Source organism: Peromyscus maniculatus, chromosome 23, assembly GCF_049852395.1.
Source record: "Peromyscus maniculatus bairdii isolate BWxNUB_F1_BW_parent chromosome 23, HU_Pman_BW_mat_3.1, whole genome shotgun sequence".
Classification (NCBI taxonomy): Eukaryota; Metazoa; Chordata; class Mammalia; order Rodentia; family Cricetidae; genus Peromyscus; species Peromyscus maniculatus.
The window spans coordinates 22,060,525-22,079,505 of record NC_134874.1 but is presented as its reverse complement, the minus strand read 5'-3'; the positions used below and the strand labels follow the sequence as shown (position 1 = coordinate 22,079,505).

The window sequence follows — 18,981 nt, the reverse complement described above, 5'->3', positions numbered from 1 at the left end:
ATCAAGATAGCTCAGTTGCCAAGTTGCTTACAGTCAAGCCTGATGACCTGAGTTCAATCCCCGGGACTCAGTCGGTGGAAGGAGAGAACTGACTTCGGACCCCTGTAAGCGGCCCTCTGACTTCCATGTGCATATGAGTTAATGAAGGTTTTTAAAGACTAATGAATAATAAATAGTTATGTCACTGACCTCTTTAAAATTTTCCAGAGCCACCTCTCAACTCAGCGTCAACTCCAAACTCCACATGGGGACACTCCGCACACCGCATGAACTGGTTCCATGTGCCTCTACACTCATCTCCTGCTCCACCAGCCAACCTCCTACTCATCAAACATACCCAGCTCATTCCTAACCACACGACCTTGGCACAGGCTGTTCCCACCTGTGTCACAGCCCTCCATTTGTGGCTTCATACAATTCTGGCATCCGTGTAAATATCTCCCCAGGAAGACATTTCTTGCCCATCCAATGTCAAGTTGCCCTTGCAACTCAGTGATACCCTGTTATTTATCTTATTTTTAAGACAGAGTCTCCCATGCTAGCTTAGAACAAGCTACAGAGCCCAGGCTGACCTCAAACTCACAGCCACCATCCTGCCTCAGCTTCCCAAGTGCTGGGATAATAGATGTGCACTGCCTCACCCTCTTTCTGTCATTCTATTTTGATTTTTTTTTTCTTTTTTATTTTTTTCAAGACAGGGTTTCTCTGTGTAGCTTTGGTGCCTGTCCTGGATCTCACTCTGTAGACCAGGCTGGCCTCGAACTCACAGAGATCTGCCTTTTTATTGTGTCTTACACCTCCAGAACACAAGAGCCCCGCCCTCTGACTAATGAATTCAGAGTCTTCCCCGGAGTTTGGGAGAGACTCTTCGTACACACCAGTTGGATGAATGAAGGAGTCTCGAGCACCTAGATTTGTGAAGCATCAGATAAAGCAACCTACTTTTCACTGGCCACATTCACAGCAGCAGAGATCCCTAATGAGACGTTTTTTAAAATAGGTCACTACCTTCTCCCACAGTCTAGGCCTGGAGACCAGCTCACAGCCGTGTCTACAGGAAAGCAACCCAATACCAGTTACGTAGCCTTAGCGAGACTTGAGTACTCTTTCTCCACCCTGTCACCTAAACCAGCCCACCCACCTGTGGTGGTGATGTCAGACCCTCCTCTGCCTCCTACGTGAAGTGGAAATTAGTGAAGCTGGTGTGGCAATGCACACCTGGAAGCCCTGGACTGGGGAGACGGAGGGCAGGAGAACCAGGAGTTCAAGGTCATCTATCAAAGTCAGCTTGATCTACACAAGAGACACCCTTTCAAAAGAAGAGAAAGAGAGAATAGGAACAGGAAAAGGGAAAAGAAAGAAGGAAGGGAGGGAGGGAGGGAGGGAGGGAGGGAGGGAGGGAGGGAAGGGAGGGAAGGAGGGAGGGAGGGAAGAGAAGGAGGGAGAGAGGGAGGAAGGAAGGAAGGAGGGAGGGAGGGAGGGAGGGAGGGAGGGAGGGAGGGAGGGAAGGAAGGACGAAGGGAGAAAGGAAGGGAGGAAGAAAGAAAGATAATAGAGATTGTTCCAGAAAATGACTTCTCATCCCCATGACCTTTGAGAAACTTAGCCCAACCAAACACTGCCATCGGATGTGCCTTCAAGCGTTAAACATGCAGAACACACACCCAGCCATCACAGGTGCGAACTAGGCTGGACAGGGGCTGCAGAGAGGTCTACATGGGTAATGCAATCGCCAAGCAAGCATGAGGACCAGAGTTCAGCTCTCCAGAACTGTGTGAATGTGTGGTGGGCGGGGCAGGCCACCCATAATTACTTGGGAGACAGACGGGTGATCCCTCCAGGGAGCTGGCCAGCTTGACTAGCCCAATCAGTGAGCTCTGGGTTCAACTGGGAGACCATGCTTCTGTGAATAAGGTGGAAAACCTTGAGGAAGACTCAAAAAAAAAAAAAAAAAAAACCTCAGGACCTCCACATGCACCGGTGTGCAAGCCCACCTGTGCACAAATGTACACAACACACACACATGTAAAATGTTGGGGAAACTGGAAAGGGTTGGAGATCATTTGCTTCCACACACCCAAATCGAGGCAGCCCTGGACAGTTCTAGCCTCCAGGATCCTTCCAACTGCCCAGCTCCCATCCTGTGACAAGCTAGCTCTCCAAGCGCATCCCAGCCTGAGAGTTCCCGTCATCCCTTGCAGGACACTGACAGCCTGAGTCTGATCCTCGAGACCCACATGGTAGGAGGAGAGAACAGACTCCTCTGGGCTCCATATCCACACCATGGTTCGTGCACTTGGGCACATGCAAAATAAATAAATAAACAAATAAAACACAGGCTCAGCAATTAAGAGCACTTACTGGGTTCATAGCACCCTCAATCAGTGGCTCACAACTACCTGTCTGTCACTCCTGCTCAAGAGGGACCTGATGCCTCTGGCATCTGAGGATGCCTGCATTCACATGCATAGACCTCTGCATAGACACACATGTGTTAACATAATTTAAAATAATTTAAAAACAAAATCATTGACCAACAAAAACCTTACCACAAAAAGGGCAAGAGCTCTACAGTCTATGTGTGGTGATATATTGTGTACCCCAATAAAGCTTGCCTGGGAATTAGAGGACAGAGCCAGCCACTAAATTAGACATAGAGGTCAGGCAGTGATGGCACACACCTTTCATCCTATCACTCAAGAGGCAGAGATCCGTCTGGATGTCTGTAAGTTCAAGGCCACACTGGGCTACATGAGAGAAACAGAACCAGGCAGTGGTGACACACGCCTTTAATCCCAGGAAGGAATGTGGCAGGACGCAGAAAGGTATCTAAGACACGAGGAAACAGGAAGTCGTTCTCTTGAGGCTGATTTCATAGAGGTAAGCTAGTGGCTGGCTGCTCTGCTTCTCTGATCTTTCAGCTTTCACCCCAATATCTGGCTCTGGGTTTTTTAATTAGAAGACCTTTTAAGATTCGTGTTATATCTATGTCTGTAAAACACTGATGCTCCTGTCTCAGCATTGGTCTCACCCACCGCCCCTCATGCTTGTCTGGTCCACAGCATTGGCAGCACCGGTGTCCAGGCCTCTGGTTCTTCACCTTCAGAGACACATCTCCCAGTATCACTCAAGCCCTAATGGAAAAATAGATCCTAACCAAAGACTCCTGCCTAACTCCCAACCTCTTCGGTTCCTCTCTTGTCTCAACCTTTAAGCTCAAGAACTCCAAACCGTCCCTTACTCTCTAATACTGTATTTTGGCTTTAGAGGTTCAAGACAGGATCACATGTATTCTGGGCTGGCCTTAAACTCACTATGTAGTTTAAGGTAACCTTGAACTCCTGGTCTTCCTGCCTCCATCATCAATGCCCAGAGTGCTGAGACTTATAAGTGGGCACCACCACGTGCCATTTATGAAGTGCTGGAGATCTAAAGGGGCTCTGTGTATGCTAGGCAGGTGCTCTCCCCACTGAGCCGTATCCCCAGCCGATGTGGGATGTGTAACAATTAAAAAGATAAATCACTTTGAAAACCCCAGGTTAGAAGCAGCCACTGCATTTGGAGTCTCCTCCTTCCTGGCTGCACCAAGAATCAGCCTCACCTGGAGCCTTTAAGGCAGGAGGATGGTTTCATTGCTTGTGAGTCAGGGAGCATGCTTGTCTTAAAAATCCCACCGACAACTGCTGGGTTGCAATCCTGAGCGGAGATTGCAGATTCTGACTACTGACTGGCACCTAAGCCTCGAGTGAAGGGCAAAGAGAGGCCACCCATCCTGTACCTGTGTGAAATGATCTACAATAATAGCTATGGCAAGGAGGGGAAGGAGAGGGAAGGAGAAAAGAGAGGGGGAAAGAAGAGGAGGGGGAAGGAGAGGGGGGGGATGAAGAGGTGGAAGAAGAGGGGGACGAAAAGAAAGAAGGAAGGGCTGAGGATGTGGCTCCATTAGTACAGGGTCTGCCACGCCTGCGCAAAGCTCTGGGTTCCATCTGCAGCCCTGCATCCATGGGGCATGGTAGCACATGCCTATCATCCCAGCACTCAGGAGGCTGGGGCAGGAGGATGCAAGTTTGAGGCTATCCTGAGCTACAAGCCAGATCTTGTCTCAAGAAAGGAAAAAAAAAAGAATGGGTGGGACTTAAACATCTGAAGCTCATCATCAGAGCCAGAATTATCTAATAAGAGGCAGCTCCCCGCTTGTCCCCCTCCCACAAACGGGTTACCAAGCTCCCCCACTGTACACACAGCCTCAAGGACCAGCTCACAGAACCACTCCCATGCCTGTGACCCCCGGGACACACTGGCTCCCCCAAGCACACGTGCCCTGCTAATTTCTAAGCTGGGTCTGGTAGCCTGGACCTGTAATTCCAGCACTGGGGATGGGGGGGGGGGCGGGCGTGTAGAGCAGAAGGATCAGGAGTTCAAAGTCACCCTCTGCGACACAGAAAAGTAGAGATCACCCTGAGCCACCGAGCTCCTGTCTCAAAGGAAAGGAAGGGAGGGAGAGAAAGAAGGATTTCTAAATTGGAACCCCTTCCTGCCTGGTATTTTAAGTCCTAATCACAGGCTTTGTAATGAGAAGATAAGTGATAAATTCAAAAGGGTAGCTATCGGGCTGGGGAGGCAGTTTCGTCGGGAAGGGCTTGCTGTACAACAGGAGGCGCTGAGCTTGATCCAGATGTGGTGGCATACACTTCTAACTCCAGAGATGGGGAGACATAGCCTGGAGGATCCCTGAAGCTTCCTAAGCAGCCTCACATATTTAGCAAACATACACAGACACACAGACACACAGACACACACACACACACACACACACACACACACACAATATAATAATATTCAATATGAGATTTTTTTTAAAAAAAAACTCAAGATGGACAGCAGCTGATGAATGACAGACAAGGTTGACCTCTGACCTCCACACTTGTACACACCCACACACACCTGCACACACACAAACATGAATACAAAAAAGGGGGGGAGGAGCAACTATCAGATACTCCTACTCTGTCCCACTGTCTGCCACAGAGGAAGAGGGTCCAAGGGTCCCCATTAAGACTTAACTGTGATTTTTCTCAATGGTACTAGCTGAATTAAATTATTGCTTTCTCTCTTGGTTCATTTGTTTGGAGGCAGGGTCTAACTAATGAAGTTGGTTGGTTAGTTGATTTAGACACAATCTCACAATACAGCCCAATCTGGCCTCAATCCTCCTGCCTCAGCATCCCAAGTGCTGGAGTTACAAGCCTTAGCCACCATTCCCGGCTACTTATTTTCTTTCTAGGGAGCCTCTGTCCCACACTCTCAGTGAAGTCTGGGTTGGTAGCAATAGTCACTTCCGGGGTCTGAGGAGAGGTAACATTTGGGTGAACAATCCTAAAGCGATTCTCAAAGGTGCCCCAGCTGCTTCGATTAAACCCCAGCAAGCTTCAACAGGCTCCGAAAATGCCACCTTTCTGAAGCCACTCAGCTCAGGAGCAGCCTTGGGCATCTGCCAGGACCCCATGTATTCCTCGGAGAGGAAGCAAGCAAGAATGATCTGAGCCCCGTGGGTGAACGCTAAACTAAACACGGTGGCTGGCGGTGGCCGAGGGAGCTGCCTAGAGACCTGAAGGGTCACATAAGACTTCAGCCAGTGCAGAATTAGCAAATAAAAACCAACTCTAGGAGGTGGGGCCGTCACTCAGTGGTAGAGCATTCACAGTATAGGTATACATGGCCTTGGGTTTCATCCCCAGTAATGCAAAATAAAATAAATAAAGAAATAAATAAAATCAGGGCTAAGAGATGGCTCGGGGGTCAAGAGTGTTTGCTGCTCTTGCCAAGAGAACCTGAGTTTAGTTCCCGGTGCCCATGTCAGGTGGCTCAACTGCACAGTAACCTCTACCCCGTGGAAATTTCATGCCTCTGGCCACACACACACACACACACACACACACACACACACACACCAAATACGTACATAAAAATAAGAAATTAATAAACAATAAAAACAAGTCACTCTCTCCTTTCCACTTTGCACCAATAAATAAATAGATAAATAAAATGTTAAATCACCCCCTCCAGCGAACCCAAGGACAGCTGGAGTGGTGGTGTCTCGCTGTCTTGGTGGAGTGGACAGCATGCCTGGCACCACCCTGTAAGACCATTTCACACCAAACGGCTTTACAACCTCCACTAAGCTCTGATTCCTGTGGTTTTGGGTGAGTGAGTGTGTGTGTGTGTGTGTGTGTGTGTGTGTGTGTGTGTGTGTGTGTGTGTGTGTGTGAGTGTGTGTGTAAGTTGATCTTTGCAACTGGGAGACAGCAGTTAGATGCAGAACACGAGTCCCTCCACGTGCACAAACGCCGTGATATTGAGCACACACATGGGGTTAGTACCGTGCCCTGTTCTTTCTACAGGTCTTGGGAACTCTGCAGCCAGGCTGCACCTGGCCACTGCAGAATGTAGTTCATACCACAATTTATCAGACTTCGCAGCCACACAGCAACGGCTCTCGGCTGCTATGTCTTGAACCCTGGAATGTCTCCTTTTTACGTTAAAAAAAAAAAAAAAAAAAAAAAAAAAAGCCCCAGGGGCCTTGGGATGGCGCCCCAGTCTTGGCGCCTAAGGAGCTGCATGCAGACACAGCATCCCCTGGAGCTAAGGAATGAGGCGCAAAAGGGATCTCACAGGCTCCTCGTGCAAAGGAACAGCTTTGAGAAGAAACGCCCCGAATGGGGGCCGAAGGTGCACGTGGCCCGCACTGTGGAATCAAACCGCAGCGCTGGGTCCCGGCTTAGCACCACCTGCCCGTGGGTCGAAGCATCCTGGGGTCCTCCAGAGCCCCGAGACTGGACTAGAACTACCTGCTGCTGCCCAGGCGCCCTCAGACCAAGTCTGAGGAAGTTCGCTCCCCGGAGCAAGCGCTGGTATGGAGAAGCTGGGCATCCCAGCAAACCTGGCTTGCACTACAGAGGCAGAGTCTACCTCTGCCCTGGGTCTGGATTAGTTCCAAAGCTTGCCACTTGGGTCCCGGTGGGACTGCCTGAAGCCTCTAGGGTCACCCTATGCGTTCTAAGACCACCGATCCTGCCAAAGGGGGCGACCATCAGGGGTAGGGAGCTGGAGGTGGAGTGAACCATACCTCCCACCTCCCCCTATAGATCGCCATGACTCCAGCTTCCCGGAGACCATGAAGCCACCAAGGACTCCCACTTAGGCTGAGATGCGGATCGGGTCCCTGACACCCAGGGCTCCCTTTCCCACAACCTGGGCGCCCTGGGGGACGGGAGGACGTGCAGCCCAGTGGCCACCGGCACCCAAGACTCCACGAGCTAGCACAGTCCCGGGATCCCCACGAGTGAACCCAGGCCCTTCTGCAATTCCAGCGTCCCTCACTCACCCTAAGCATCAAGAGAAATTGGGGTGGCACGGGTGATACCCCGGCCCTGAGAGGTGGGGTGCTAAGAGCGGGGCCAACAGGTCCAGGAGGCGCTTGTGGGCAGCACACCCGCCCACTCTGAGATGCACCAGGGTAGGGGCATCCGGGGAAGGGACCGTGGAAGCAGCGGGAGAGGCGAGGATGCAGGGAGGATACGGGATGAGGACCCGGAGAGAGCAGCAGAGAGAGCAGCACTCACCTCTCTTGGAGCCCGGGCTCCGCTGCCCGGCTGCCCAGGCACCTCCTCCGAGGCCCGCAGGGAGGGGGCGACGCGAAAGCAAGCGCTCAGCCTGGCGCTCACACGCGTCCCCGCGCGGGCATCCTTCCTCTCTGTCGCCGGCTCCCACGGCGTCCCCCACTCCGGTTGGGAGGCCGCTTTGCCCAACCCAGCGGCGCGCCTAGGAACCCCGCGCAGCGAGTCTTTCCTTTCCCTTGAGTCTCTGCTGATCTTTGCAGAGCCCGCGATGATCCAGGCTGCTCCTTCCTCCCCTGTCCTTGTCCTCGCCTCCCCGTCTGGGGAAACGTGCGCCCCGCACCCCCTGCACCGAGCTCGCCTCTACCCCTCCCGCGCCCGCTGACCGCGCGGGCTCAGCCCATGTGCGCGGCTGCCTCCTCGCTGCGCCCCAGAGCCTAGTGGCCGAGGCCCCGCTGGAGTTGCGCGCCCCAGAAACTCCATGCAGCTCCGGCCTCCTCCCCAGTGCCTCCCCGGCTCCTCCCGAGGAGAAGCCTAGCGGTCTCTAGCAAGGCGATCCCCTTCCACTCTTGCCTTCTTTGGCCCCCGAACCTGAAGCCTGGTTACTGGGCTGGCTTGGCCACCCCAGTCTCTCCCCGCTTTTCTCCCAGGATTGGGGAGCTCCCACCCCCACCCCCAAAGCCTCTCCAATGGCTCCCTCCGTTTCCAGGCAGCGCAACCTGAGGAACGCCTCGGTGCGCGCGCACTCACTCCTCTCTCTCTCTCTCTCTCTCTCTCTCTCTCTCTCTCTCTCTCTCTCTCTCTCTCTCTCTCTCTCTCTCTCTGTCACACACACATACACACACACGTGCACGCTGCACACACAGGCAGACACAGGCGGGGGGGGGGGGGGGGGCGGGAGACAAGCTGCAGCTTAGCATCTGACCCTCCTTTCTCTCCCCAAAGAAGCTGCCCACGTTCACTTTCAACAATTGCTTGTTTCTATTAAACACCTCAACCCCAACCCAAGCATGCCCACCCTTACCTTAACTCCTTCTTTCCCGATGCCCACAGTTAGCCTGAGTCCCCAAAATCCATGGGGGAGGAGAAGGTGTCAGCGGAAAGGCTGATAGTCAAAACTAGGGTCAGAGCAAAATACTGTGGGTCATCCCTTCACAACGTCTAGAAGGGCATAAGCATGCCCACCCACCTCTCACCCTGCATCTCTAGAGTCTCAGAACACGTGGCCCATCCTTATGTCTACCAAGGTCATAGTATAGATTCCATGAAAAAGAATGGGTACCTTGACACAAGGTGTCGGTTGCGAACTTCACAGAGGGTTTTCACCCTAACCTGGAGCTGACTTCCTCCTAAGTCTACACCCAGACAGAATCCGGATCCTTCCTTGTCCCACACTTGAAGGGCAACAGTTAGCTTAGAGTCACCACTTAGCTTTCCTGGAGGCCATCTGGCTGCCATCCAGGTGTCCAGCTGCTGATAGGATACGTCTTGCTACCAAGGGTAGTCTTATCAAGAAAAAGACCAAAGTCCCAAGACCCTTCCCCAGCAAAAAGCTCAGTAGCCCCTTCCTGCTCCTGCTAGGCTGAGCTAAGAGAGAAAGAACCACCCACCAGGCTAGTGCCAGCTAATCTTTCCTGACATCACCTTCCTGTTAGGGTCTTACTCCCTACAGGGACCATGAATCTGAGCTCCGGAGCCCACACTATGAGAATCAAAGACGTGGGGGGAATTTTTACCCCCATCAGAAACAGAATGGGAAGAGTCATGCGTAGCATTTCATCTAAAAAGCTTGGCCATCACCTCTCCATTGGCTGGTCCTGCTGCCAAGGGAGTTTGGGCATTGGCGCTGACAGCCAGTCACACTGGTTAATCAGGATCCCATCCCCTGTCTGTGCCTCCTGGCTTGTCTCCTGAGTACTCAGTTTTTGAGTCCCTGCTGTACTTGCTATTGGTGGTAACACCTTTGACATTTAAGATTTCTTAGCACTGGGTATCTTGGACATCTTTTCATGTCCAAGCTTTCCCTCCCAAATTGTCTGGTAGCCTTCTTGGGAAGCAGGTGAGGTGTGTGTGTGTGTGTGTGTGTGTGTGTGTGTGTGTGTGTGTGTGTGTTTCACTGATGTGTATAGAAGAGGTTTCCATAGAGAAATAAGCTAGGTATGGTGGTGCACACCTGTCATGCCAGCACTCAAGAGGTAGAGGCAGAGAATCTGGAATCAGACTAGTGCGTTTCTAGGCCAGCCTGAGTTACTATGTGAAACTCAGTTAAAAAAAAAAAAGAACTGTATGGCATTGACCGGGGGGTGGGGGGTGGGGGGGGTGATCTCAGTGTACCTTTTTGTGTGTAGATGTACAGGTGTGTATATGAATGTGGAGGTAAGAGGATACCATAGATGTTATTTCTCAGTTATCATCCACCTTGCCACCTTGGTTTGCTTTGGTTTGGTTTTTGAAACAGGGTCTCCCATTTTTACTTGTAGGCTACACTCTCATTGGCCAGAAAACTCCAGGAATCCCTGTCTCCACCTTCCTGGTGCTGGGATTACAAGTGTGGACCGCTGTACCCACCCAGTTTTTTGCATAGGTTCCTGGGATAGAAGTCAGGTCCTCTCTCCCCCTGAGACTGCTATGTATCTATCTAGAGGGCATCTCCCTGTGTAGCCTTGGCCGCGAATTCAAGCTCACCCTGCCTCAGCCTCTAGTGTACTAGAATGGCAGGTACACATCACCACTCCCAGCTCAGAGCTGTAACAATCTGTAGACCTTTCAAGAAATTGACTTTCAGGATGGAATGCCGGCCAGCAAAGCCCAGTGACAAAGCTACACACACACACACACACACACACACACACACACACAGTTCCTAGTGGGGGTGGGCATGAAGAGGAGTCAGCCACATGACTGACACACTTGGCAGTTCTCACTCTGTTCTCCCTGCTGCCTATGGACAAGTTACCTGTTCTTCCTGAATCTTGCCGTTATCATCTCTAAAATGGGAACAATGCTAGCATCTACCCCTTTAAGGTCTTTGTAAGGATTAAATGCCACCCTGTGAAGTAACAGTATACTAAAGGTCACTCAGCTCCAAGCCTAAAGTAAGCTTCCACAAGCATGGGCCTTTGTGGCTGTGTGGTGAGAATCCTCACCCTGGGCACGTCTGCCCCCTCTTCATATTGTCTGTCCCGGTGACAAACAGTTCCCCCAGAATTCACTCTGGTGAACCAATGACTTTATTGGACTTAACTTAGAAAGCATGAGTGAGGAGGTGACTGACAGGACTGTGGGTGACCCCAAAACAGCCACAGTAGAGAGTCTTTACCCAGGCTGGATGATGATTTCCCTATAACTGTACAAATGAGCCCTCGCCTTATCAACCTTCTCTAGACTCCAGCACAGTGGTTCTCAACCTTCCTAAGGCTGTGACCCTTTAATACAGTTCCTCATCCTGGGGTGACCCCCCCAACCATAAAGTTATTTTTGTTGCTACTTCATAACTGTAATTCTGCTACTGTTATGAACCATAAGGTAAATATTTTTGGAGATAGAGGGTTGTTGGGGGGGGCCACGACCCACAGGTTGAGAACCACTGCTCTAACACCTTTGAGATTTCCAAAGACTGCTCACAGTTAGGGGCAAATTGCATACAGATGGCTGGGAGCAGTGGCGGGAATCTCAGGAGAGAGTTCAATGGCCCTCCTGGAATGGAACACCAACAGTTAACAAGCACACTCTTGCCCAGAAGCAGAACTGAGCTGATGAAGACGGCAGCTGTTTTGCACAAGAAGCCACGTTTTACCAGGAGTTAACACATTATCAAAGATGTGACCTGGAGGAAGAAGGAGTCAAGGGTCCTTCTCCTCAGGAGACAGATACCAAGAACTGAAGGAAAGTAGCAGGCTTTGGGGCTCATGGTAAAGGTAGCATTTCTCACTGTCCTCATCAACCACAGCTATGGAAAGAGTTTCGAGTTAAGGGAGACACTGGGCCACAGAGCTGACATTTTGTTTTAACTTTTATTGTATAAATAAAACATACACAAATGTATAACACACACATTCACACACACACACATTTGCTAGTTAAATAACAGTGGGGATTTGGCTAAACAGCAGAGCCTAGAATCCCCCAGTAAGGTGCTCAGGGTAGAACTCAATGGTAGAGCACCTGCCTAGAATCCCCCAGTGAGGGGCTCAGGGCATAACTCAATGGTAGAGCACCTGCCTAGAATCCCCCAGTGAGGGATTCAGGGCAGAACTCAATGGTGGAGCACCTGCCTAGAATCCCCCAGTGAGGGGCTCAGGGCAGAACTCAATGGTAGAGCACTTCCCTAACATGCACAAGATCCTGAGCTCCATCCCCAATACCATAGAGATGTTTTGCCAGTTACAGAACAGAGGCTGAAACCAAAACAGAACAAAATGAAAGGCAGGGACTTGGTTTCATCACACTTTTGTAGCTGCCCTTAGCATTAAGCATTGTCCTCAGTCTGGGGAAATACAGCCCTGGAAGAGACAGTAACTTCCTTCCTCTGCCTGGCTTTGGGATTCCGTGACACACACAAGGCACGGGACAACGGCAGCAGGTAAGTTATCATTTTCTGGAGCGAGCTGGTCACACTGCTTCTCCTTCTTCCTTTCTTTCCTTTTTCCTTCTTTTGTTTACCCATTACCTGACAGACAGACTTCCAGTACTCCAGACCATCAGGAGCAGAAAGCCAGGAAGGGGTCTGCCATGTTCTGAACCAAAGTAGTTGGAAATTTAAAAAAAAAAAAAAAAGAAAAGAAAAGAAAAAAAGGAAGGAAGGGAAGAAGGAAGGGAGGGAAGGAAGAAGGAAGGAAAGAGAGATAGAGAAAGAAAGAAAGAAAGAAAGAAAGAAAGAAAGAAAGAAAGAAAGAAAGAAAGAAAGAAAGAAAGAAAGAAAGAGTGAGAGAGAGAAAGAGAGAGAGAGGGATGGAGGGAGGGAGAGAGAGAGAGGGATGGAGGGAGGGAGAGAGAGAGAGGGATGGAGGGAGGGAGGAAGGAAGAAAGGATAGATAGATAGATAGATAGATAGATAGATAGATAGATAGATAGATAGATAGATAGATAGATAGATCAGACCATGGAAATGGACCAGCCCATCAAAGCATTTTCCGGCCAAGTCTGATGACCTATGCTCAATCCCCAGGCCCAACAGAGTGGAAAAAACAAAAATCTGACTGCTGAAAGTTGTCCTCTGACCTCCACACTTGTGCCCGAGCATGTGTCCTGGTGTGAATGTGAGTAAAGATCCTGCCTGTGTTGACGTGAGAAATAACAGAAAACCTCCGAGTCAGGTCCAAATCGTGCCTCCTCTTTTGTCCCCTGTCTTCACCTCTCGCCCTCTCCCTCTCCATCTCTGCTCTGTTGCTGGCTCTCTCACGGCCAGATCCAGTCTGCTGGTCATATTCGGTCTAGACCCTTCCAGATGCCTCTGGCCATGCTCTCCCTCGTATCTACAATAAAAACCTTCCTTTTAACCACACCACGGAGCGGTCACGTCATCAGCTCACCCACTCTGGAAGTCATCCACATTGGGATTCCCAGGAGGAAACAGGAAGTGAGTTTCTCTAGATGCTTATGTTAAACAAACAAACAAATATGCAGGGAGAGATTCATTAAAGAAACTACTCTGGGGCTGGAGACAGGGTGCAGTGGATAAAGCGCCTGCCACCCAATTGTGAGGACCTGAGTTCAGATCCCCAGAACCCATGTAGCACAAGTCTGTGATCTCTGTGAGACTTCTACCATGAGATGGGAGATGAACACAAGAGAATTTCTGGATGATCACAGGCCAGCTAGCCTGGTGTACACTACACACAGCAGCAGAAGACAGACCCTGTCTCAAAAAAAAAAGCAGAAGGCTAGGAACTCCGACGGGAAGATGGCATTCGATCCCCTGGAGCTGGAGTACGAGCTGCGAGCTGCGGTGAACGACCCAGTGTGGGTGCTGGGAACTGAACTCGGGTCCTCTGCAAGAGCAGCAAGCCCTCTGAACTGCTGAGCCATCTCCCCAGCCCAATTACATTTCTCATTCTTTTTAACTTCAGGGGAGGGGGGCGTGCTCCCACGTGCCACAGTGTGAGTGTAAAGGTTAGGTGGCAACTTGCAGGAGGAGTTAGTTCTTTCCTTCTAACCATGTTGGTCCCAGGGATTGAATTTACGGCAACAGGCTTGGTTGCAAAAGCTTTTACCTGCTGAGCTATCTTACAGGCCGGGCTTTTTTTTTTTTTTAATGAGCAAAGGTGCTGTATTGATTTGTTCTCACGGCAGTCAATGTGCAGTATAGAAAGGCTAGCACACCCACTGCTTTAGTAACAACTGAGATCACTCTGCGTCAAGGCGGTGGATGAAGCGACTATATTGGCGCAAATGCCGAGGATTCTCTTTAACTTCTAAAATAAAGAAAAAAAAAAGTATATGCCAAGGGTCATAGCACATGCCTGGAACCCCAGCCCTAAGGAAGCTGAGGCAGGAGGATTGCTGTAGTTGAGGTCAACCTGGGATCTGTAGCAAGACCTTGTGTCCAAAACCAAGAAGAAGGAGTGGGAAGGGAGGAGGAGGGAGGGGAAGAGGAGGAGGAGGAAGAGGAGGAGAGAGATGGGGGAGGAAGAGGAGAAGAAGAGGATTCGAACTTGCTACATCGCTGAAGACTGCTTGACTTCCTTCTCCTCCTACCTGGACTACCCAAGTGCTGGGGCTAGAGGCAGGTGCCACCACCACCTGCAGATAGAAACGCTTTTCCTCGGTGCACCTGGAAGTTTCTACCCATGCGTACCCAGTGAAGACTGTTTTCCTTTACCACAGTACGGGTTCTATGTTACAGCCCCAGTACCAGCATGCTTGGCACTATATTAATTTCAGTGGAATAATAAAGTCACACAGTCAGCCTTCTTCTCAGTGATTAAAAAAAAAAAAAGGAGACAGAATCCATAAATCCAAAATGACATAGTAATAGTGTGTGTTTGTATGTGTGTGCGTGTGTATGTGTGTGTGTGTGTTGTATATGTACATGGATGTACTTGTGCATGAGCCCATGTATGTGTCCATTGAGAACAAAGGAGGGCATCAGGTACCCTTTTTCATTTCTTTCTAACTATTCCCTTTGAGGTAGAGCAGCTACACAAATCTGGGCCTCGTGGTGAGGTTTTTCAATCCTGGGGTTACATGCACACCTGGGAACATGCCTGGGTACTGAGCTCTGAACTCAGGTCCAGCGGGCATTATTGCCCACTGAGTCATCTCTCCAAGCTCCCCACATACCCGTCCCATATTGATTCTAAAATAACATCTTACAGGGCCAGTGAGATGACTCCTTTGGAAAAGGCGTTTGCCATGTAAGCCTATTGACCTGAATTTGATCCTGGAATCCTCATCAAGGTGGATGGAGAGAACCAACAACTCCACAATTAATTGTGTGTGTGTGTGTGTGTGTGTTCTCTGACCTACACACACACACACACACACACACACACACACACACACATACACACACACACACAATGGCATGAGTACATACATGTTTCACACAATTACAATAACAATAAAATTAAAAAAAAAACATTTTGTAAAGAAGGGAGAGAAGGGATAATGTTTTTTTGTGGAGGTATTTTACTTTTGATTTGGGGGATTGTTTTTTGGGTCGGGTTTTTTTTGATATGTAAAATGGTGTGTTTGGTTTTTTTTTTTTTTACATGAAGAGGGATTCAGTAAATTAATGTACAAGAAATAAGAGAAGTGTAGAATCATTATTTTTCAACCTCAAAAGTAGTGGCTGATCTATGCAAAAATGATCCATGGATGTAAACATTATGGAGTAGTGGGTAGGCGACTGGCTATCTACTTATTTAAAGTTATCTACTGTAGAACTGTCTTTAAGGTTTTTTTAATGGTTAGAATGAAAAATAAGAGGGAGGGGAAAGAACATGAGGGAACCGGATGGTCAAGCTGGGGGAGGGACGGAGTGGGAGAGCAATGAAAGAGATATCTTGGTAGAGGGAGACATCACAGGGTTAGGGAGAAACCTGGTGCTAGGGAAGTTCCCAGGAATCCACAAGGATGACCCCAGCTTAGACTACTAGCAATAGTGGAGAGGGTGCCTGAACTGGTCTTCTCCTGTAATCAGATTGTTGACTACCCTAATTGTCATCAGATAGCCTTCATCCAGTAACTGATGGAAGCAAATGCAGAGATCCACAGTCAAGCACCAGGCCAAGATCCAGGAGTCCAGGCAAAGAGAGAGAAGAGGGATTCTACAAGCAAGGGGGGGGGGGCGGAAAGATCATGATGCGGAAACCTACAGAGACAACCGAACCAAGCTAGTGGGAACTCATGAACCCACATGCTTGGGACAGGACTAGGCCCTCTGCATATAAGAGACAGTTGTGTAGCTTGATCTGTTTGAGGGGCCCCTGGCAGTGAGATCAGGATGCATGAACTGGCTTTTTGGAACCCATAACTATGGTGGGACACCTTGCTCAGCCTTGATGCAGTGGGGAGGGGCTTGGTCCTGCCTCAACTGAATGTACCAGGCTTTGCTGTCTCCCCATGGGAGACCTTACCCATTGGAGGAAGAATGGGGTGGGGAGAGGCTGGAAGGTAGCAGGAGGAGGGATGAGAGGGGGGATCTGTAGTTGGTGTGTAAAAAATAAACAATTCTTAGAAAACAAAAAAGGAAAAAGAAAAAAATAAAGCAAATGTTTTAAAAAAAGAAAAACAAGAGGGAGGGAGAGAAAAAAAGAGAACAGGTGAATGTGTAAACCCCCAAATTTTAAAATGCGCAGGTATCAAAAAATAAAAATAATTAAAAAAAAAAAAAGGTGGTAGGGCTGGAGGGATGGTTTATTCATTAAGAGCACTTACTGCTGTTCCAGAGGACTTGAGTTTAGCTCCCACACCCATCTAAGGTGGCTTACAATGGCCTGTTATCCAGCTCCTGGGGAAAAAATCTAACGCCCTCTTGTGGTCTCCAAGGGTACTGCACTTACATGTATGTGCACACATACACATGCATAAATAAAAAAATGTAAAAACTAAAGTAAATCTTTCAAACACATGGGTACTATCTGGTCTTTTATAGAGCATTGTGCCTGCCTCTGAATTTGGTAAAAGATTTCTGGAGAATCGTTGTGTTGGTTTTCCATTACGGTAGCAAATACCGGGGATAGGGCAACTTTAAAACGTTAAAAGTTTGTGTCTATGACTGCTATGGCACTGTTGCTTTAGGTATGTGCCAAACCATCCCATCATAATGACCAAGGAAGCCTGCTTACCTTGTGGCTAAGAGTGAAAAAGAGTAAGAGATTGAGGCTAGGGGTGTGGCTCTGTAGATATAGAGCATTTACCTAGTATGAATGAAGCCCCAGGTACCATTACTAGCATCACATTAAATAGAATGGTTATGTAAGCATGTAATCCCAGTACCCATGAGGTAGAGGCAGGAGGATCTGGAGTTCAAGGCCATCCTTAGCTACATAGTAAGTTCAAGGCCATCCTGGTTTATGAGACCCTGCATCCAAAAAGAAAAAAGAAAAGAAAGAAAAAACAAAACAGAAGTTGGAGGTGCTATCGAGACAGCTCAGCAGGTCCAAGCTCTTGCTAAGCAATCATGAGGACATGAGTCAAGATCCCAGCACCCATGTAAAAAGCCGAGTGAAGCCTTTAATCAGCTACAGGCGGAGGGGGCAGAAACAAGAGGTTTGCTGGGACTTGAGGGGCACCAGGCTCAGTGAGAGATTCTGTCCCAAAGACATAAGGCAAAGAGTGATTGAGTAGGCTACTCATGCCCCCCTCTGACTTCCTACACACACACACACACACACACACACACACACACACACACACACACGCACGCAATGTACTATAGTGTCACACACTGGAACAATGACACCACAGTTATATTTTCGTGATTGTGTAATTTACCGCCATTTATCAGGGTGTCATATGTTAGGCTCAGGGACAGTCACTAAGGAAAAGGAAGAAGAGAAACAAGGAGAGAGAGCTAGGCAGGTCTAAGCATGGTGGAACACTCCAGCACTCAAGAGGAGACTGGGCTAGGAGGATCATCATGAATCTGAGGATAGCCCGGGCTATATAGCAACACCCTATCTGGAAAATAGCGAGAGTTGAGAAAAAGTAAAGCATCCTTGTTTTGCAGAGGAAAAGGTTCAATAGAAATTACTTCATTTCAAGTGGTTTAACTAAATAAAAAAGAAATGTAAGTTTAACTGTGTAAAACTATAAATTGACTTTATAACTAAAGTAGAACCAAAGTGCACACAGTGTATGTTACAATTCACCAGAGAGGGGAAAAAAAATTGAAAGATCCTATGATTTAAAAAGATAAATACATAGAACATTCACTTTTAAAAAGAAAAGTGTGCCAGGCTAGGTACAAGAAATGAAATAAAATAAAGTAACTGACAGCAGATACTCACTGATGGGAGCAGCGGGTTGGATGCTGCTGAAGGACCCCTTGAGTGGGCATTATGGTGCTCACCTGTCATCCGGCACACGGAGGGGGGGGGGAGCTGAGGAAGATGATTCCTGAGTTGGAGGCAAGTCTGGGCTACACAGTGAGTTCTGGGTTAGCTTGGGCTACAGAGCTGTCTCAAAAACAACAAAAACAAAAACAAGACACCAGTAACTAGCCAGACGGTAGTGGTGCACACCTTTAATCCCAGCACTCAGGAGGCAGAGGCAGGCGGGTCTCTGTGAGTTCATAGGACAACCTGGTCTATAAAGCAAGTTCCAGGACAGCCAGGACTGTTACACAGAGAAACCCTGTCTCAGGAAAAAACAAACAAACAAACAAACAAAAAAACACTAACTAATCTGGTAATGACTTAATTAGTCAATTAATGAATTAGTTAATTTTTTAGTAAATTTAATTAGTTACTTGTTAATTGGACAATTAATTAGTTATTTGGTGGTTGATTATTTAATCAGTTATTTGTTCATGAAGTGGAAAACTATTTGTAACACATGTTAAAAATTAGAATGGATACATCTTTACCTCCATATATTTGTTTTATAAGAATGCATTTTATGGGGCAGGTGAGATGGTTCAGTGCATAAAGGGACTTGCCACCAAGCCTGACAAGAGTTCAATCCTGGAACCCACAGAGTAGAAGAAGAAAACACACAACACCCCCCCCATAAATGTAATAGCATATTATATATATATATATAATATATATAATGTATTGTATATATTGTATTATATATTATATATAATTGTGTGTGTGTGTGTGTGTGTGTGTGTGTGTGTGTGTGTGTGTGTGTGTGTAAGGATGTATCATGAGCTAGAGGAATGGCTCAGCAATTAAGAGCACTTGTTGCTCTTGCA

At 48.5% G+C, this 18,981-nt stretch overlaps 1 protein-coding gene across 2 annotated transcripts in view; it reads right to left on the bottom strand.

The window, feature by feature from the left end:
* Nucleotides 1-18,981, bottom strand: part of Caln1 (calneuron 1) — a 467,294-nt gene that overhangs the window by 386,865 nt on the left and 61,448 nt on the right. The window contains exon 1 of one of the 2 annotated variants that reach the window (XM_006971342.4): nucleotides 7,623-8,280. The exons of the other annotated variant lie outside the window; for it this stretch is intronic. The gene's annotated coding sequence lies outside the window, so the exon portion shown is untranslated. Of the gene's footprint in view, nucleotides 1-7,622; nucleotides 8,281-18,981 lie in introns of those variants that run through there. 2 annotated transcript variants of the gene reach the window in all.